Source organism: Marmota flaviventris, chromosome 15 (assembly GCF_047511675.1).
Source record: "Marmota flaviventris isolate mMarFla1 chromosome 15, mMarFla1.hap1, whole genome shotgun sequence".
Taxonomy (NCBI): Eukaryota; Metazoa; Chordata; class Mammalia; order Rodentia; family Sciuridae; genus Marmota; species Marmota flaviventris.
The window spans coordinates 54135849-54154853 of record NC_092512.1 but is presented as its reverse complement, the minus strand read 5'-3'; the positions used below and the strand labels follow the sequence as shown (position 1 = coordinate 54154853).

Here is a 19005-nt window from a genome sequence, read left to right as displayed (position 1 = left end):
AAAATAAAAACCAAATTGGTTGGGAATATAGCCCAGTGGAAAAGCATCCTTGGGTTCAATGGTCAGTACTACAAATAAAATGAAATAAAAACATATTCTAAAATAAAAAATTATATATTAGCACCTACAAGCCAATTGTTCAGTCATGCCATACTGAATGGCAGGGACAAATATTAATCTGATAGTATTTGACTCCAAATCTATGCTCACTATGTTTCCCACATTGTTTTCTCTGAATCATTGTTTCTACAGTTATAAAACTGAGGTTAAAAGTGTCCAACTTAACTAAGAAAGTTAAAAATAACGTGTATTTTAGCTGGCACACAATAAATTTAAACATTCACTGAAAAAATAGTTATTGACTACCTGTTATATGCCATGTAAGATTACAGATGTTAAGAGGCACAGTAATGAATAATAATAACATTGTCTTGATGTCCTGAAACTTCCTGGCTTGTTAGTATGCCAGTGATTTAAATGTTGGAGTGGGGTGGGTAGACAGGGTGTACTACAACATGGTAAATGGTATACATATATATAGTGAAATGATTTCTGCAGTCAAGCCCAATCTATTCATCTCCTCACATAGTTACTATTGCCTCTATGTGTGGGTGCATGTATGTTTGTAGTGAAAGCATTTGAAATATACTTTCTTATACAATATAATATAATATTATACAGTATAATATTAGCATACAATATAATATTATTAGCTATAGTCACCATGCTGTATATTAGATCTGTAGACATCCACCCTACCTAACCGCAACTTTCATAAACTCTCCTCATCTTCCCAATCTTCTTGGTAATGACTGTTCTACTCTCTGCTTCATGCACTCAACTTTTTGATATTGCACATACAAATGAGTCAGACAATGTGTCTCTATCTATGTCTGGGTTATTTCACTAGGCATAAAATTCTCCAGGTTCACCCATTTTATTGCAATAAGAGACTGTTTTTTCTATTTTAAAGTTGAATAATAAGTGAAAGAAATTGAATAAGCACCTTAAAAAGGGAACTGTTTTCACATATGCATTTGCAACACTATTTACAACAGTCAAGATATGGAAATGATCTGAGTGTGTGTTAATAGAAGAATGAAAAATAAATGAGATACCGACACACAGGCATACACATAGTCACACACACTAACAAATACAAACACTCAATGGTATATATTAAAGTCTTAACCCCCAATATCCCAAACTGTGAACGTTTTTAGAAATACAATAGTTGTAAACTAATGATTTAAGATGAGGTCATACTGGGAAAGGATGAACCTCTAATCCAGTATGACTGGAGTCGTTACAAGAGGAGAGCATTTAGACACTAGCACACAAGCAAGGATAACACCATGTGGACATGAATACAGTGAGGAAATTGATGCTTCTACATGCCAAAATACACCAAATATCACCATAGAATCATCAGAAGCTAGGAGAGAGCATAATATATTTTATATTTTATAAAATTTTTCTTTATAGCCTTCATAATGAACCATTGTTGCCAACATCCTTTGATCTAAGAATTATAGCCTCCAGAGCAACAAATATCTATCATTTAAACAGCTCAGTTTGTGATACTTTTGTTACAGTAGCCCTAGCAAACTAATACATTCTCCCTGTCTACCCACCCCACTCCAACATTTAAATCACTAGCATACTAACAAGCCAGGAAGTTTCAGGACATCAAGACAATGTTATTATTATTCATTACTGTGCCTCTTATCATCTGGAACCTTACATGGTATATAACAGGTAGTCAATAACTATTTTTTCAGTGAATGTTTAAATTTATTCAACAATGTGTGCCAGCTAAAATACACATTATTTTTAACTTTCTTAGCAATAGTTCAAGTTGGACACTTTTAACCTCAGTTTTATAACTGTAGAAACAATGATTCAGAGAAAATGATGTGGGAGACTTTGGAGTCAAATACTATCAGATTAATATTTGTCCCTGCCATTCAGTATGCCATGACTGAACAATTGGCTTTATCTGTATGATCTTCACTGACTTCATCTATAAAATAGAGATGACAATAAAATATACTTCAAAGGAGAATCATGGGAATTGAATAAGAATTCATAAGGAACTATCATGGTGCAGACACTCAACACAAAACTTTTAGTCTTATTACTCAAGGTCACACATATTACTAAGTAGATGATCAATGCCTGAATAGTTCCTTTTAAAGCAAGCCTCGAGGCTGGACACATATTCTCGGATAGTGACAACCTCCAGGAGTTAAAAACTCATTTGTATTAATAAGAACTTAAGCTTTCCACCTCCCTTTATGGAAAGACATCAAACAGTTGGATGCATTGCCTTCTGAAGCAGAGAAGTCCATCCTGGAAGAGAGAAGAAATGGAAGATGAAATGAAAATCAGACATTGGATCAGAATGAAATGACTAATGACTCATCTTTTGCAAAGTGTAATGAATGCATCCTTCGTGTCCCTGTTAAGAGGAGCTAAGCCAAAATTACAGAGCTTCTAACCTCTTCCTACAGTTTTGTTCCAAATCTCTCTCAAAATTTCTGGATATCTGTGAGTCTTCCTACCATAAAATAAGAATTAACTTTTCAATTTACCCTATTTATTTTTATGCTAGTGAGACAAATGCTGAAATATTTCAGTGATCAAACATCATCCAGTATTCTTCCCCTTTATTGCCAAGAATTCTCTCTTGAAAATGATTAAGACTTCCATTCATTGGATGCAAATGAATACAGACAGAGATAGGCATGACTCACACTCAGGCTCTTCTGGACAGGAGAATACAGCCTACTTCATCATTTAAATTAAGCAAAACACTGAAATCCAAATCATGTATTGAATTAGTTCTCCTTAAAATGTTAAGCAAATGCACTCTTAGGGAGGTTCACTAAATAGAAAAAGAATACAACCAAGTCACTTCCTTTTCTCTTTAACATATGTTTATATTCAAGGAAGTTATATCAAATCAACACATGCAACAATTCTACAAAATTAAAGTAGCAACAACAACAACAACAAATGATCATTCCAAACTTACAGGATGCTTTGTTTCTTTTCATTTCAGTAAATAAAAGTTCTTTTCAAATTGTTATTTCCCTTAGTGTCCAAAATAGAGCTCCCCAAAACACTTAAGAAAATGAACTCTATTAAAGAATTGAGAATCTACTGCTAATCTATGCTTTTCTCCATGAATGTGAAAATACCCACATCATTCTTTTTTCTTCCCACTCTTTGCCTGCTCCATTCTTACATTTTGATTGAACCCATTGTTACTATTTCCATTACCAGATTTTAAGCCTTTCATAGGTGGAAGACATATGTCTCTGCAATGCTTGGATATCTTGGCTTGTGCTAGGTAGATGCTGAGTTTTAATAAGCTACACAGGAAAATGTTTTATGGAATATTTCAATATATTTTATGCAAAAATTGCTACAACCTTGCTGGTACCAGGAAGAAATACTATCAGAGCACTGCTGGCAATGTCTCCCAAAATGAAAATACAGACAGTTAATAACATATTTGGATGTAGAAAAAAATTTCAGCATTAAGGGAACACTTGCATACTGCTATATGCTAAGGGATACTATTAATAGACTGTTGCAGGCCCCTGCCTGGGGATGTTGGATCTTATACAGTATCCCTATAGAAGTTTCATTTTTGAAATGATTTTCTCTATTCCCGTGTGTGTTGTGTATATGTGTGTGCTCATGCATGTATCCATACACACACACACAAGCATGCACACATGCATATTTGTTTATCTCCAGTATTATTTTTGTAAATAGTAATTCGGGTTTTAAGTTATAGTTACAGCTCTCCGTGCCTTCTGATCTCCATGAGCAAAGCAGCACTCTTCCACCATAGAGTCTACCCATTATGGACAAAACCTCTGAAACCATTGTGATTGCAGCTCAACATGATTATAGGCTCATCTATCAACTAAGAGTGAAGAGAAGTTTGTGAACCTACTGAAAGTTTCATCTAGAAATGCAGAAACTTCCCACACTGAATAAGATCCAGGAGCAGGAAAGATGGAAACAAAGACAGTTGCATTTTGACTGCCCATGGGCTGCTCCTGGTCAGCATTGTACCTTGTGCAAGCACATACAGCCATGCTACATCAAAAAGGGCCTTGGCTGAGCACAAGACAGTGTGCCCAGAAGGGCCAAGCGGACAGGAAGAAGAACTGGAACCCAAATATATCAAGCCTGAAGCTGCCATATCATGGGACTACTGTTAAGTGAGAGAATAACTAACTGTCCCTGTTGTGTAAGCCAAGGGTTGGCGGAGCTGTTACAGTGAGAAACAATACATTTATTCCATTTTAACTTATATGTTCAAGCTTCACCAACTTTTGAGAAGAAATATTTAAATTAATCTCCCAAATTTTGTTGTTTCTTACACTCCCAGTGGTCATAAAGAAAGCTCAATTGAAAGCTCAGTCTATTCCAGACGCTTTCCTTCAAATACTTCCTAGTTCTCTCGTGAGCATAAATACCTAAGGATCCATTTGGTTCATCCTTTCAGCCCATGGGGACATATGAGCTATTCCTCACATGTCCCTTGATGCCAGTGTTGGCAACCACTGCAGGTGCCAGTGGGGTGGGGAGAGTTGCTCCTGCTCTGGACACTGGTGAGGGTGGGATTTAATGCCCCAAACCATAAAACAGGCAAGGATGAGGATGGAGTGGAGGAACAGGATGGCGGGAACTAAGATAAGATTTCTTCAATTCTAAAGGTTTTATGGCAGCAGAAAAATGGCCTCCAAAGATGTCTTAATCCGAATCTCTGGAATCCATGAATGTTACCTTAGAAAGAAAAAGATTTTACAAATGTGATTACAGTTAAGAATCTTGAGATTAAGAGATTACCTTGGACCAACCTAATCATACAAAACCTTCAAAATGGAGAGAGAGCCTTCTGTAGCTGAGGTCAGAGACAAAAGGTAATGGGACAAAGGAAAAAGAATCAAAGACATGTAAAGCTGATGACTCTAAAGATAGAGGGAGGAAGGCATGAGGCAAAGTATGCAAAGTCCATCCATGTTTATGAAGACTCAGAAACATCCTAGGCTCAAAGATTCTTCCAGAAGGGAAGGCAGCAGCCCTGTTGACCTCTTGATTTAAGCCCAGTGAGACTTGTTTGACTTCTGAGCCACCGAAATGTAAGATAACAAATTTATATTGTTCCAAACCCTTCGTTTTCTGACAATTTGGTATAGTAGCAATAAAAAAACAGTAGAAGAGTTATCTGAGTTCATCAATTCAGCTCTTTTACTTCATCACAAGCACAGAGATGTGTGGTCTCAACCAGACCATTACCCACTGCTGACACCGGGGTTCACTTGACAGAAGTCAGTCCACCATTGTGAGGCTTGGGCAGGAGGGTAATCATTTCTTCCCTTTCTATATGCAGAAACAGAATCAGCCTTCAACCAACATGCAACACCTAGTTCTAGTGGCTCACCTCCCTCCTCAAAGTACAGGTGCACCAACAGATTGACTGACTGCCCAGATAACAAGTTTCTGACTTCAAAAATCATACTGTCTTTTAACCTCCACCTTTAATGCTAAACAAGTCTTCAATCCTATTTCCCTCATGCTTACTTTCTCCTTTCTGAACTCTTTCTGATGACATCTTTGACCAATAGAATCCTGCAGGAGTTATACTGTGCCAGTTTCAAACATAATCTTCCCTCATCTAGGTTTGTTACACAGCAATAGTCATCAGGACACAAGTATTACTCAGACATCTCGTGAGTCACCCCTGCTCCAGTGTTTCAGCACCATGTTGGTGCAAAGTTGTGCCACTTGCAGGGCTTCTTCAAGAGTCGGAGAGTATATCCAGTCCCCACCCAGGGAGGGACCCTTCAGCAGCAAGACATTCAAACAAAATCACCCAAACATATGTGGTGCTTCTGCCACCCCTGGTTTTCAATCCAAGAGTATTAGGATAACACACACACACACACACACACACACACACATATACACACTGAAGTGTTAGCATATTTCCTTCTACTAATCAAGTCTGCAGTATGATTAGTCAACTATCCAATTTACATAGTCTTAAGCATAAATTAACGTGGATATATAGAAGGATATATAGAGATAGATGAATAATAAATTGTCATTTATTTATCTCAACATACATCTAACTTTGATTTGCTACAACATACAATAACATCAAATACCAAGGAGTATAAAATGTAAAGGAAGAATTATAAGTTTAAAAGTATTCTCTAAAAGAAAATGCTAATATATGTATGTGTTTCCATCTTGTCAAATATTCTTATTTTCAATGACAACCATATGAAATAATTCCTATTATCTCGAATTTTCAGAAAGAAAATCAACATCCACTGAAGTGTGGTAACTTGCCTCAAGTCTCACTGTATCAATGTTCAACTAGGTTTTCAACCCTGATTCTCCTAGTGCATTTCTATAAACTTTTCTACCCCATTACTTCCATTTACTTATTCCACCAAAAGCAGGGATAGTCATTCATTTAGACAAGATTCTGGTTAGGATCATGGCTTGTTCACTAAAAAATAAATTCCAAATCTATAGCAAAACAAATGAAAGAGCTCTTGATCAATGCATAGAACAGTGGCATTACAAATGATTAGCAGAGACTACAACCTTGAAATCTGCAGTCCAAACCTTTCACAAGCCAGGGCAGAAGAAATGCTATTTATGGAATAACTCTTTATTTAATTTAGTATCAGAATGCCAAGGAAAGTGTCCTTTCTCTTAAACTCTGGAGGAGAAATTTCACTCAGGCTTCATCGTCTGGATACACTATGCTCCTTCTCTATACAACTTCATTTGTCATCTTTTGGAGACTAATCTTGTAGACAATATGTCCTCCCTTCTTTGGCCTTTAAAAAGTGTTAAGTCAAATTGGCAGGATTATCACAGAATCATATGGTAGTCTTGATTGTGTCCCAATTCTAGTCTTAATTTCATCATTGTCCTCTTCATCCTTTTCCTTCCCTTTGGCTACCTCACTTACTTACCCCAATTTTTAAATTGCATGTTTTCTTATCAAAATTTTTATGGAACTTGGTGACTAACACAATAAGTGAATAAGATGAATTTCTGGTTTTGAAGATCCCAAAGAATAACACGTTGTGTTTCCTTTTACATTTCTTGTTAAATATCAGAACAGAGCTTGAATAACCATACAATTACATGAGTACTATTGTTAGGTGATTCTGCACAAAAATCCATTGATTCAACCAAACTTTGTTTGGAGCTGTATTCAAAATTTCTCAAAATCAAGATAGCTGGAAAGAACCTAAGTATCAGATATTAGCTTGATTTTAGTTTTTAAAAAATATTGATATTAGATTCCAGTAGTGTGGGTAAAAGGGTTAACAATTTATTTTGCATATGGAATTACAGATACAGGCTTTGAAGTTGTGTAAAACTGAACCTTCATACTGTCTGCATAACTTCATAACTTACCTTTTCCTTGTATTCCATGTTCCAATGTTAAAAATCTATAAGAGTAAGTCAGCAAATGGAAACTAGTATTGCTCTTATCATTAGTATACTTGTCTAAAAATAATAAATATTAGCCATTTCTGTTATTACCATTATTATTATCAGCTCAGAATGAAAGATTTTCCTAAAGGGATATCTGAAAGCAAGGGTAGGGCTATGCTCAAAAGGCAGCTATGGATTTACTCTAATGATTGCACAAGTACTCCAAAATTTTTCATGTCAATGAATTAGAGAAGCAGTTATCTTTGAGGGAAGAAGCTATCAAACACCTAACTGCATACAAGTATGACTTTAAATCAACTTCTGTGATTTGTGCCTCCGAATGCATCCTTAGTAACCTATTAGGATCAATTAGTTTCAAATTGAACCCCTATAGCACTAAGTGATTATAACTGGTTACATAGTATTATTTAGTTCATCCACTTGATTGCCAAAACAATTGTGCCAAAAATGATTTTAGTTTTGGCACATATAATACATAAATATTCTTCCCAATTATGAGCTATCAACTAATTGAACTGTTTCTTCAAATTATTAGCAAAACATGAATATAGATATTTTGTCTGCTTATATCTTGACCTATGTATTCATCTACTTAAAGATTTTCTTTTCATTTAAGTGAAACTGAGAAATAATGAATACAGTTTTTAGTTTATATATATATAAACTATTTTACTCTTCTTAAGTAAAATATATATATATTTTACTTAAGAAGAGTTCCAAAATATTGTAGAGTGGCAGTGCTACACTTGAAAAATATATATATTTTTTTCCTTTTCAGGGAAAGAAACGTCATTTTCTAAAGGTTATTAGGTCATAACACAGCAAATGCTCATTAAAAGAAATGAATTTTAGTTAATGTAAAATACCTATTTTTATTCTTTTGATTTTTGTATTTCCTTGATAGTTCCATTCACATTAAGGCTGTGTCTTCTTGTTTTGTTCACTTCTGAATGGTCAATGCGTAGTATGGCTCTGATATATAGTGGTCACTGTTTTCATTGAATAAACAAATGAATGAAAGAATATATATATTAGCCCAAAGGCATCGATCAATAATATTTATAAATCCATTTTTGAATAAAAGTAATTTTAATAATATATGATGAAGATGGTCTCTGTGGATAAAGCAACAAAATCAAATGTAATGGTGTTATTACTGAGTGTTATCTCTTCTAATACTGAGAAGTCTAAAGGATGATAACATTAGTGTTTCTAAAATGATAAGTATCATAATTTAACATATCTAGAATAAATTTTTACTTATATCAAAACTAAATATACCCTTTGAGGCCTTCAAATGATAAATTAAGCTTTTAATAAATTCTCTCTTAAATTATAGACATAGGTTTTTAAATTATAGACATCCAGATATTTATTTTTTAAAATTTTTTATTCTAATTGTCATTGTGACAGCAGAATGCATTACAATTCATATTACACATATACAGCACAATTTTTCATCTCTTTGGTTGTACACAAAGTAGACTCACACCATTTGTGTCTTATATATGAACTTAGGGTAATGATGTTCATTTCATTTCACTGTCTTTCCTACCTCCATGCCCTCTCCCTTTCTATCCCTCCCCATTGCTCTATCTAGAGTTCATCTAATCTTCCCATGCTTCCCACCCCAACCCCATTATGAATCAGCATCTTTGTATCAGAGAAAACATTTGGCATTTGGTATTTTGGTATTGGCTAACTTCACTTAGCATTATATTCTCCAGCTCCACCCATTTACTTGCAAATGCCATGATTTTATTCTCTTTTAATCTTGAATAGTATTCCATTGTGTATATATACCACATTTTTGTTATCCATTCAACTACTGAAGGGCATCTGGATTGGTTCCACACTTTAGCTATTGTGAATTATGCTGCTATAAACATTGCTGTGGCTGTGTCCCTGTAGTATGCTGTTTTAAAGTCCTTTGGGTATAGACCAAGGACTGGGATAGCTGGGTCAAATGGTGGTTTCATTCCAAGTTTTCCAAGGAATTTCCATACTGCTTTCCATATTGGCTGCACCAATTTGCAGTCCCACCAGCAATGTATGAGTGTGCCTTTCCCCCGACATCCTCACCAGCACTTATCATTGATTATATTCTTAATAGCTGCCATTCTGATTGGAGAGAGATGATATTAGTGGAGTTTTGATTTGCATTTCTCGAATTGCTAGAGATGTTGAATATTTTTAATATATTTGTTGGCTTACTGTATATCATCTTCTGAAAAGTGTCTGTTAATTCCTTGGCCCATTTATTTATTGGGTTATTTGTTGGTTTTTGTTTTGCTTTTTGCTGTTAATGTTTTTGAGTTCTTTATATATCCTACAGATTAGTGCGCTATCTGATGTGCATGTGGTAAAAATCTGATCCCAAAATGTAGGCTCTCTATTCATCTCACTGATTAAGTTTCTTTTGCTGAGAAGAAGCTTTTTAGTGTGAATCCATCCCATTTATTTTTTAATCCACTTCTTCACCCTTATAATAATTTATTAAATTTCTAGGTTTTTTTTTTAAAAATCTGTTTTAAGTAATTCTACTGATTTGAATTTATTTTGCAAACATTTCCTAGCCTATGACAAAAGAAATGTGTAATGTCTTTTTTAAAGACATGCTGATAACTAAGCTGAAATATTTTCAGCACAGTTCATTATGTACAAAAGCTCAAAAAACGTCCTGAATAAAAATGACTTGCTAGTATTCAGTATTATATTATCTCATATTTACATATTTCTTTAATAGATTTACATATAACTATCAAATAATTGCTCCAGTTATGCTTAGAATATAAAAATTTTCCCTTGTCTTTCAGATAATATGAAATAATTTCCAAGCCAATTCTCTGAGTATTTGTTTTATCTGATTATATGTATGCATAGTTGATATTTGGTGAATATTAAACATACTTTGAAAGAGCAAAAATTGATTCTTGTCCATTCTATGTATTACTGACTTCTAGATAATTATTGAAAATTTATTATTTCTCAAATTCATTGCAGAAGATGCTTCATGCTTCCTTTCCAATCAAGATGCTAAGTATACTACCATCAGTAACTCTATGATAAGTGTCATTGTTTCACAGATGTGTCGTGTAACTTCTGCTTTACAAGTGAAGGCTGCTAATTTTGGTTAAGAATAGCCCAACCTGATTCTTTGCTAAGACAATATGATTGGTGGCTCTGGCTTCCTGAAATGCCAACAAATACCCAAGAAATAAATTACTTTGAAATTTCAGGAATTCCAGATGGACCTTGAGAACATGTGGCAACATGGAATAAAGCATGTTTCTTCTTCATGTTCCCATGAAGACTATAAACCACCTCTGGATATACCCACCCTCCTTTAATGATAAGCACAAGAGAGACATTAAAGTCCCTCTTGAAATCTATAGAATTCCAAGCACCTAGTGCCACCGAGTGATTTTTTCTTTTTTAATCACTGTAGCTTTTTATAATTCAGTTCTACTTATGGTGAAGATACTGTAGTAGCAACTTGCAACTTGGTTTTTAAAATATTAACACCTATTTGTATCCTAGAGGGAAAAATCACCTATATCAGCCAGGCTTGGTAGCACACACCTATAATTCCAGTGACTCAGGAGGCTAAGGCAGAAAGATCACGAGTTCAAAGCCAGGCTCAGCAGGTTAGAGAGGCCCTAAGCAACTCAGTAAGACCTTGTCTCTAAATAAAACATAAAACAGGGCTAGGGATGTGGCTCAGTGGTTAAGCACTGCTGGGTTCAATCCCTGGTACCAAAAAGAGAGAAGAAGAAGAAGAAGAAGAAGAAAAGAAGAAGAAGAAGAAGAAGAAGAAGAAGAAGAAGAAGAAGAAGAAGAAGAAGAAGAAGAAGAAGAAGAAGAAGAAGAAGAAGAAGAAGAAGAAGAAGAAGAAGAAGAAGAAGAAGAAGAAGGAGGGGGAGAAGAAGGAGAAGAAGAATTACATATATGATCAAATTTAATTATTTCTAAAAGTAGCTGTACCATTAACCTTAATTTAAGCCTCTGAGAAAGCAATATTTGTCTGCCTTCAAAAAAAAGGAAAAAATATCAAAAAGAGTCTTCTGATATTGGCTAATGACAGGGTGATCATAGAACTTGTTTGAAAAGAGGAAAAACAAATTTCACGAGCTAACTTTGTTCACTGTGCTTTAAAGATTAATACTTAAGTAAACTTTCCTATGTTATCTTTAACTGTACAAACATATCTAACAAATAATTTTCATTATATCAATTAATCCACTGACATAACTTAATTTCCAAGGTTCTTTTTAGGACCTTACTGTCTTATGGTTCTAGTAATTTAAAACTCACCTTCATTTCCAGAAAATTCTCATTTTTGCAAAATTTTCATTTTTGAAAACAGCTCTTTCCCTGCACCTTTTATTTCTAAAATTAGACTACAGAGAAGAGATAATATGATTGATTCTATGTTTTTAGTCTGTTAATTCGATAATATTTATACAGAAGACAAATTCTATTAAAAGAATACGATATCTCTTCCACAGCACATTCCCTCTGCCTTAGTACCTTTAATAGTTAAGTTCTTTCTCTGCCCAAACAATGTCTTGCTTTTGTTATTATTGGTGCTGCTGTTATCTGTCTTGATGGCCTTGTCCTACAGGTATTTTAAGGCAACTTCTGCTGGAATGTTCAAAGTCATTGGCTGTGAAGCAGGTTCACTGAGCATGATTACTAAAATGTATGGGTCTAAGGGAACAGCATGGCACATTCACAGTAAGTTATATCAAGTGGGTTTATTCCTTACTGTGAGAAACAAGGAATAACAGAAACCTAGGATTCTTGTGAGCCAGTCCCCAAAGGATCAGGAAAACTGACAAGGAAAGCCATAACTGCATGTGCCCCATTTCAACTATAATTGAGGGATCCCAAAGAGCAGCTTTCCCTGAGTCTATAACCCAGGGAACACAGGAATCCCTGGGTTAAAGTGTTAAAGATCTTATTTGGTGGTGGGGGGAGGGCCTGAAACAGAGCTCAAACTGTTCTTGGCAACTCCTCCTCATCTCAGGATGTTGTACATCATTCCGAGCACATTCTATATCATCAGAAATGCGGGAGAAATGTCCTGAAGTAGGTGGAGTGTAAATTTTCATTATTTGTCTTAGTGACTCAAATGGAATTTAATTATTTTATAAGAAAATAAAGTCACCCACCCCAAACTCCTCTGCTAATGGCTGTAGTAATTTAATGATCTTCATTATTGCTCATTATCACTGCCATTGTAGAGTGCTGGAATACCAGCAGCAAACCAAAGATAGAGTGTAACATGAGATCATAATTTTTAGCATAAATCAATCAGACGAACAGAGATTGGGAAGGAATGCAAAGAGTATTTTTGGAAGACGTTCAAAATTTAATCATGATCAGTAATGCTGTGATTTACTGCCTCTTCTGTCTGCTTCTCTCTCATTTTAAATGACCTTTGCTTCCTTTTTAAAACCAATGTTGGAAAGATTTCAACTACAGATAATATTTAACAGGAAGGAAGACATAAACAAAACCCAAATGGGTACTTGACATCCTTAATGTCCAAGCCTATAGGTCAGAGTTCACTGGGTTATTTAATCCAGTCATGCAAATTAACTTATTGTGTGTCTAACATATATCAGACTGAACCTAAAGAAAACTGGACCGTAGGTTAAGAATTTTTGCCTTATTCATCCCCTACTCTCTCTATGCTTTCTCTTGATGTGCAGGAAACACTTATGTGCTAATGTCAGAGGCAAATTTGAAACAGGACATAGAAAGGAATTGTGTTATGGCTATTTGCTTTATAGAATCATATGAATAAGATATATGTAAAATGGAATTCTATGCCACCAGAAAAATGCCCAAGGTAAAGGCATACCTACCAGAACAATATGAGAAGACATTGAAGAGGTTTTAAAATTGGTAGGTGTCTGTAGATGATATTAACTTTGAATCTATAAGTAGAGTAAAGCAAATTTCCCTCCCAAATGTGGATTGGCATGAGCCAATCAAAGAATGCAATAGGAAAATCAAAAGCATTCAGTAATGCAGAATTTGCTCAGCTTTCCTGAGTTTCCAGAATCTGCCAACTGCAGATTCTGGTAATTCTCAGCCCCCATACTGCTAGAGAATTCCTTATAATAAATGAGATACGTGTGTGTGTGTGTGTGTGTGTGGAGAGAGAGAGAGAGAGAGAGAGAGAGAGAGAGAGAGAGAGAAAGGAATGAGAATGAATGAATTCAGGCTAATAAAAATGCCATGGTAGTAAAGTCAAAGATTAACACATCTGGAATTTGTCTGAAGTCTTTCATTCTTTAACATGTCTTTGATTAGCCCTCCCTAGGGACTCTTCTATGCTGTATGACTATAAAGGTACAGTTGAGAACATAGTCATCAAAGAGTTTTTTTTTTTAATCTGGAATGGGGAAAGGTCAACAATTACAGGGACATAATCACAGTGGTACACACAGAAAATAGAATTAGGTTAAAAAGCTGGGCACAGTGGTACACACCTATAATCCCAGAAGCTCAAGGTGGAGGCAAGAGGATTGCTAGTTCAAAGCCAGCCTCAGCAAAGCTAGGCCCTAAGCAACTCAGTGAGATCCTGTCTCTAAATAAAATACAAAATTGGGCTGGGGATGTGGCTCAGTGGTTGAGTGCCCCCAAGTTCAATCCCCCGAGTTCAATCCCCCTACAAAAAAAAATGATGCTCTAAGAGGAAAGACTGACTATGGGAGTCCTGAAAATTTCGAGAAGTTCTTCAGGTAAACTAAATTAGGAAAAATATGGTAGGAAAATAATAAAATATTCTCAGGTGAAGACACAGGTGAGGAACAATAGTTATCTTTTGTCCTGGTAAATGTTGCTCTTGTTCCCTATAGAGCTGGAAGAGGAAAATGTAAAGAAATGGTTGGTGAAAGAACAATTAAAACCAAAAAGCCATGTTTAGGCAAAACGAAGCACTATTGAGCAGTGAATAACAACTTCTTAAAATAGGAGCCATAGAAACATGATTGAAATATACTATTACACCTATATTATACATATATATAATATATGTTTATTATATATGAAGAACATTAAAAATAATAATTAAATGGATAATCACAAAAAAGTGGAGAAAATATAAGCAGAAGAACCATAGTCAAAATGGTCAATGCATGTCACTAAAAAAGTGAAGCAGAAGGGAAAGATAGAAAGCAAACAGAAAAGGTGTAAGTTGATCCAGAAGGACAAATAGAATGGGGTAAAGATTAGATCAGCTAGAACAGAAAAGATGTACATAAAAAAAGGAAGAAAAGAAAAATCCTTAAGAAGATAATTGAATGTTTTAAGAAAGAACACAGTACATGTTAATACAGTTGAAACAAAGAGGGGGAAAATCAAAGAGATTCAAGAGGAGGTGAGCCCAGCACCCATCCAAGTTCAGAAGTAGTCTTTGACTCCAAAGGACAGAGAGCTTAACCCACAGAATTCCTTATGCTTGATAAATGGAAATATAGTAGCTACCAAAAAAATACCTACAGATATAAAAATTGCAAAAATCATCCAGGTTTTTTTTTAAAGGTATCCAATTATTTAAGCACAAATGAAATTTTCTGAAATAAAAGGAGGGTAAATTATAGTCTAAGTGTGAGGTAATTTGTGTTGAGTTTAAGACCAAAGATAATGATTTCAAATCCTGGCTCCACATTTCTCAGCTGTGTGACATTTGTCACATTTTGGAAATTCTCTGTTTCCAGTTCTCCTCTATAGAATGAGAATTATTACGGCACTTACTTCAAAGAGTTGTGTCACTGACAGTCATAAAACTGCCTACTTCATAAAGTTGTTAATATGTGTAAAGGATTTATAATTGTGACTGACCCATAGTGATAACTATTTAAATGTTTGCATAGTAGTAGTAGTTGATGCTGTGATAGTAATGGTGGTGGTAGTAATATTACCTAGGGATCATCTTTGTGGCCACAAAGACAAACCTCTTTTCATTTGAATTTCCTTTGTTATTTTAACAAATCATTTAATCCCCCCAGTATCCCACTTACTAAAAGGAAATAATGTTATCTATCACTTGGCATATTGTGAGTTAAATCGAATGTGCATGTGTATTATGGTGAGCATAAAACCTGCCCTCTCCTAAACATCCATTCAAAATCTGAACAAAAAGATGTCGTTTCTACAAGATAGCACCATGCACATCTAGTGCTGTTTCTCTGGTATTGTAAACTGAGCTGAGGCTTTGTATAATTATCGTGGGATCTATCCTTCTGAAAGGACAAGGCCATGCTGACAGGAGACTCTTTCTTCCCTCAATGAACAGGCAGAACAAATTATTTTTGAGAAAAGAAGATACAGTTTTGGTGAATTGTACAAATATCTATAGACCTGATAAGAAAATTGAACATGGTGACTTTAAGGGGAATTGCGGTAAGAAGTCTCAACTGGCATTGAGCACCCAGAGTTTTCAGAAAGCCCACTGTACTGTATGGAGCTCATAATGACCAAGCAGAGGAGACCTTCTTGTATTTGCAGGATACTGCAATGAATGGAGAATATAAGCCTTCTCTTCCTGTGGGGAAGAACAGGGTTCCTTCCCCAAGAGAGAAAATAGGGGCATCAGACTGAGGGATTCTGAAAGAGAGATGTGTTCTGGGAATGGAGGAGCAAGTGGAGGAAGAGATGAAGAGAAAGAAAGCAGACGTGGGAAGCCCTTCCCCTAGAGGTTTCTTATGTCAGGGAACTTTCCAGACTGGTAGAGCTTGTACTGAAGCTGAATGGAAAGATGTGGAAGGGTAAGTCTAACATGACATTTTTCATCAGTTTTATAGTGCTTACCCAAGAAATGTGCCTCCTCTTCAATCCAAGAGTCATATTTCTGAATACTTATCATGGACTGATACTTATACACAGAAGCAAATACAAGGTCTTCGCTGAGGCATTGTTGTAACAGTGAAACAAAGGAATGATTTACACTCCTAATGAAAGAATAGATAGGTAAGCTAGGAATGTTGATGATATTAATAGTAGAAAATAGAAAAATTTAAAATGTATAAACATAAAAAACTCCAAGATTTTTACGTGGCAAAAAATACCAATGTTAAAATTGTTTGTAAGGAATGATTAATGATATAGAACAAGACAACCAGATACATATGCTAGTGTGTACATAATATACAAAAGCAATAATTTTTATGAAATGTACAGTCTGATCAGCTGTTAAAAAATTCATAGAAAGAAAAGAACCAAAATGTCATTCACATTAACTGCAGTGCATATGCTATTTCTGAGTGAGGAGATAACACTTTAGTTTCCTACTCACTCACCCCACTGAACCCTTGTTCTTAGAGGTGAAAATCTCTTGGGTGATGATATGGACAAGGAACTATTCTTCACAGAGAGTTGCCAGAACTGCTCAGCACCCAAGATCAACCATGAAAGACACCAGGGCAATCAATATCTGAGGTTTTCTCATTCATGGTTCTTCTATATATGATGCTGAAGCCAAGACAAGCCCTGTAGTCTAGAGTCAGGAGGAGAATATGTCATGAATATCCAGAACCTCTAACAGTTCTTAAATAATGATGATGAGCTAGTCTTTGGTTTCTATCACAAAGTCTATCCACCCACCCCCCCGCAAATATTTCCTTATGGCCAAATTAATAGACTCCTGTGGTTCCATCTCTCTTTCCTGCATACATTGTAAAAATATAAATGCATATGTCATTAGGAGAGTTAGGAATTTCTTGCCAGCAAATGGAAATGGGCTACGTCTACTTTCAGCCACAGTTGGAAATGATTCATAGGTCTGAAATACAGTCCAGATTTCTCTCTTTTTTGCCTTCTTTAAAAAATCTGGAAAGCACTGAAGTTGTTTTTTTTTTTTTTGTACATTAGACTTAATTATTTCTATTTCTATTAGCTGCTTTTCCCACATCCAAAAACCTTTTAATTCAATCTCCCACATCCATTCCAGTTCTCCTGAACTCAGGGGAGTTAAACAGGGATTAAGCACAAAAATTTCTAAACATTTTAAGCTTTATATCAAGAGTCTGGTTTACTTTAACAATCAAGAAAACAAATAATATATCATCAAAAATATAAAGTAGAAAATTCCCCAAAATAGACAAAATTTTTCCTCAGAATTAGAAATAAACACACACACACACACACACACACACGGTTTGGATGTGAGGTGTCCCCCAAAAGCTCATGTGTGAGACAATGCAAGAAGGTTAAGAGAGAAAATGATTGTGAGACTGTTAACCCAACCAGTGAATTAATCCCCAATAGGGATTAACTGAGTGGTAGGGTGTGGCTGGGCGTGGTTTTGGTATATGTAGCTGGCAAGTGAAAAACTCTCTGCTTCTTTAGCACCATGATGTGAGCTGCTTCCCTGTGCCACACACTTTGCCAGAATGTTTAGCCTCACCTCGAGCCCTAGATATTGAGCCAGACTTCTATGGACTAAGATCTCTGAAACCGTGAACCCTCAAATAAATTTTTCCTTCTCTATAATTGTGCTAGTGGGGTCCTTTAGTCACAGCAGCAAAAAAGTTGAAAAAAAAAAAAATATATATATATATATATATATATATATATATATATATATATATATATATTTCTTATGTGCAGACTTGGAATATAGCTGAATAATCAAATAGAAGTGAAAACTTTTCTCACTTTAAGTCATTTCACCTATGTGTTCACTGAATGCATTTGGAAATAATCTTCAGTGTGTCCTGCAACGTGGAGGTAGCAACAGTCTGGATGCTTTCTCTATTATATTTCTAAAGGACTGGTGTCTATACCTAGGCGGGATATGGATCACCCCCACCCTGTCACCACCCCCACCACACACACACCCTGTGCCCTGGGATGTCCATGGCCTTCCTACCAGACTGGATGAGGAGCAAGGCAGAAGTCAATAGAGACTATTTAGTGGCTTCTGGAGAAGAATGATCAGCTTCTATCTATGAGTGATACAGAGGAAGACCAAGAAAGGATTTCCAAGCCAAAGGTACCAGCATGTGTCACATATAACTCTCATTTATTTAGCTCTCATCGCAGATGGCAGCCCAACTGATACGTCAAAAGCAATGGAATAATCTTTCTGTTGTAAGGAGTAATTGAATGTAATCCCTTTCCTCTAAAATGGAAACAGGATCTTTACCAACTCAACTGCTTAAAACAAGAATGAAACTTTGTGATTCTTTTTAAAGTCTGAAAAATGTGAAGAAAGCTTCTAATACTAACTTAACTCTATTCTCAATGAAAGTATTTGTTTTAATGGTCAGATCCCACAATAAATGGATCCTGGGTGTGCTCTTTTCTGAAGTGAGAGTGCATTTGGATAACAAAGACATGATAGATATCTTTGAGATTACTGTTCTGTTTCAACCTGAGTATATATTGGAGGGTCAGCAACAATTGGTGAGACTTCCAAATGAGCCTTTTCCAAAGGGATGTGGTCTCTGTGTACTCCCTTCCAGTTCGTAAATATGG

General features: G+C 35.5%; 1 pseudogene; it reads left to right on the top strand.

The window, feature by feature from the left end:
- Nucleotides 1-18378: 18378 nt before the first annotated feature.
- Nucleotides 18379-18608, top strand: LOC114101534 (SS18-like protein 2 pseudogene; annotated as a pseudogene).
- The last annotated feature ends 397 nt before the right edge of the window (nt 18609-19005 follow it).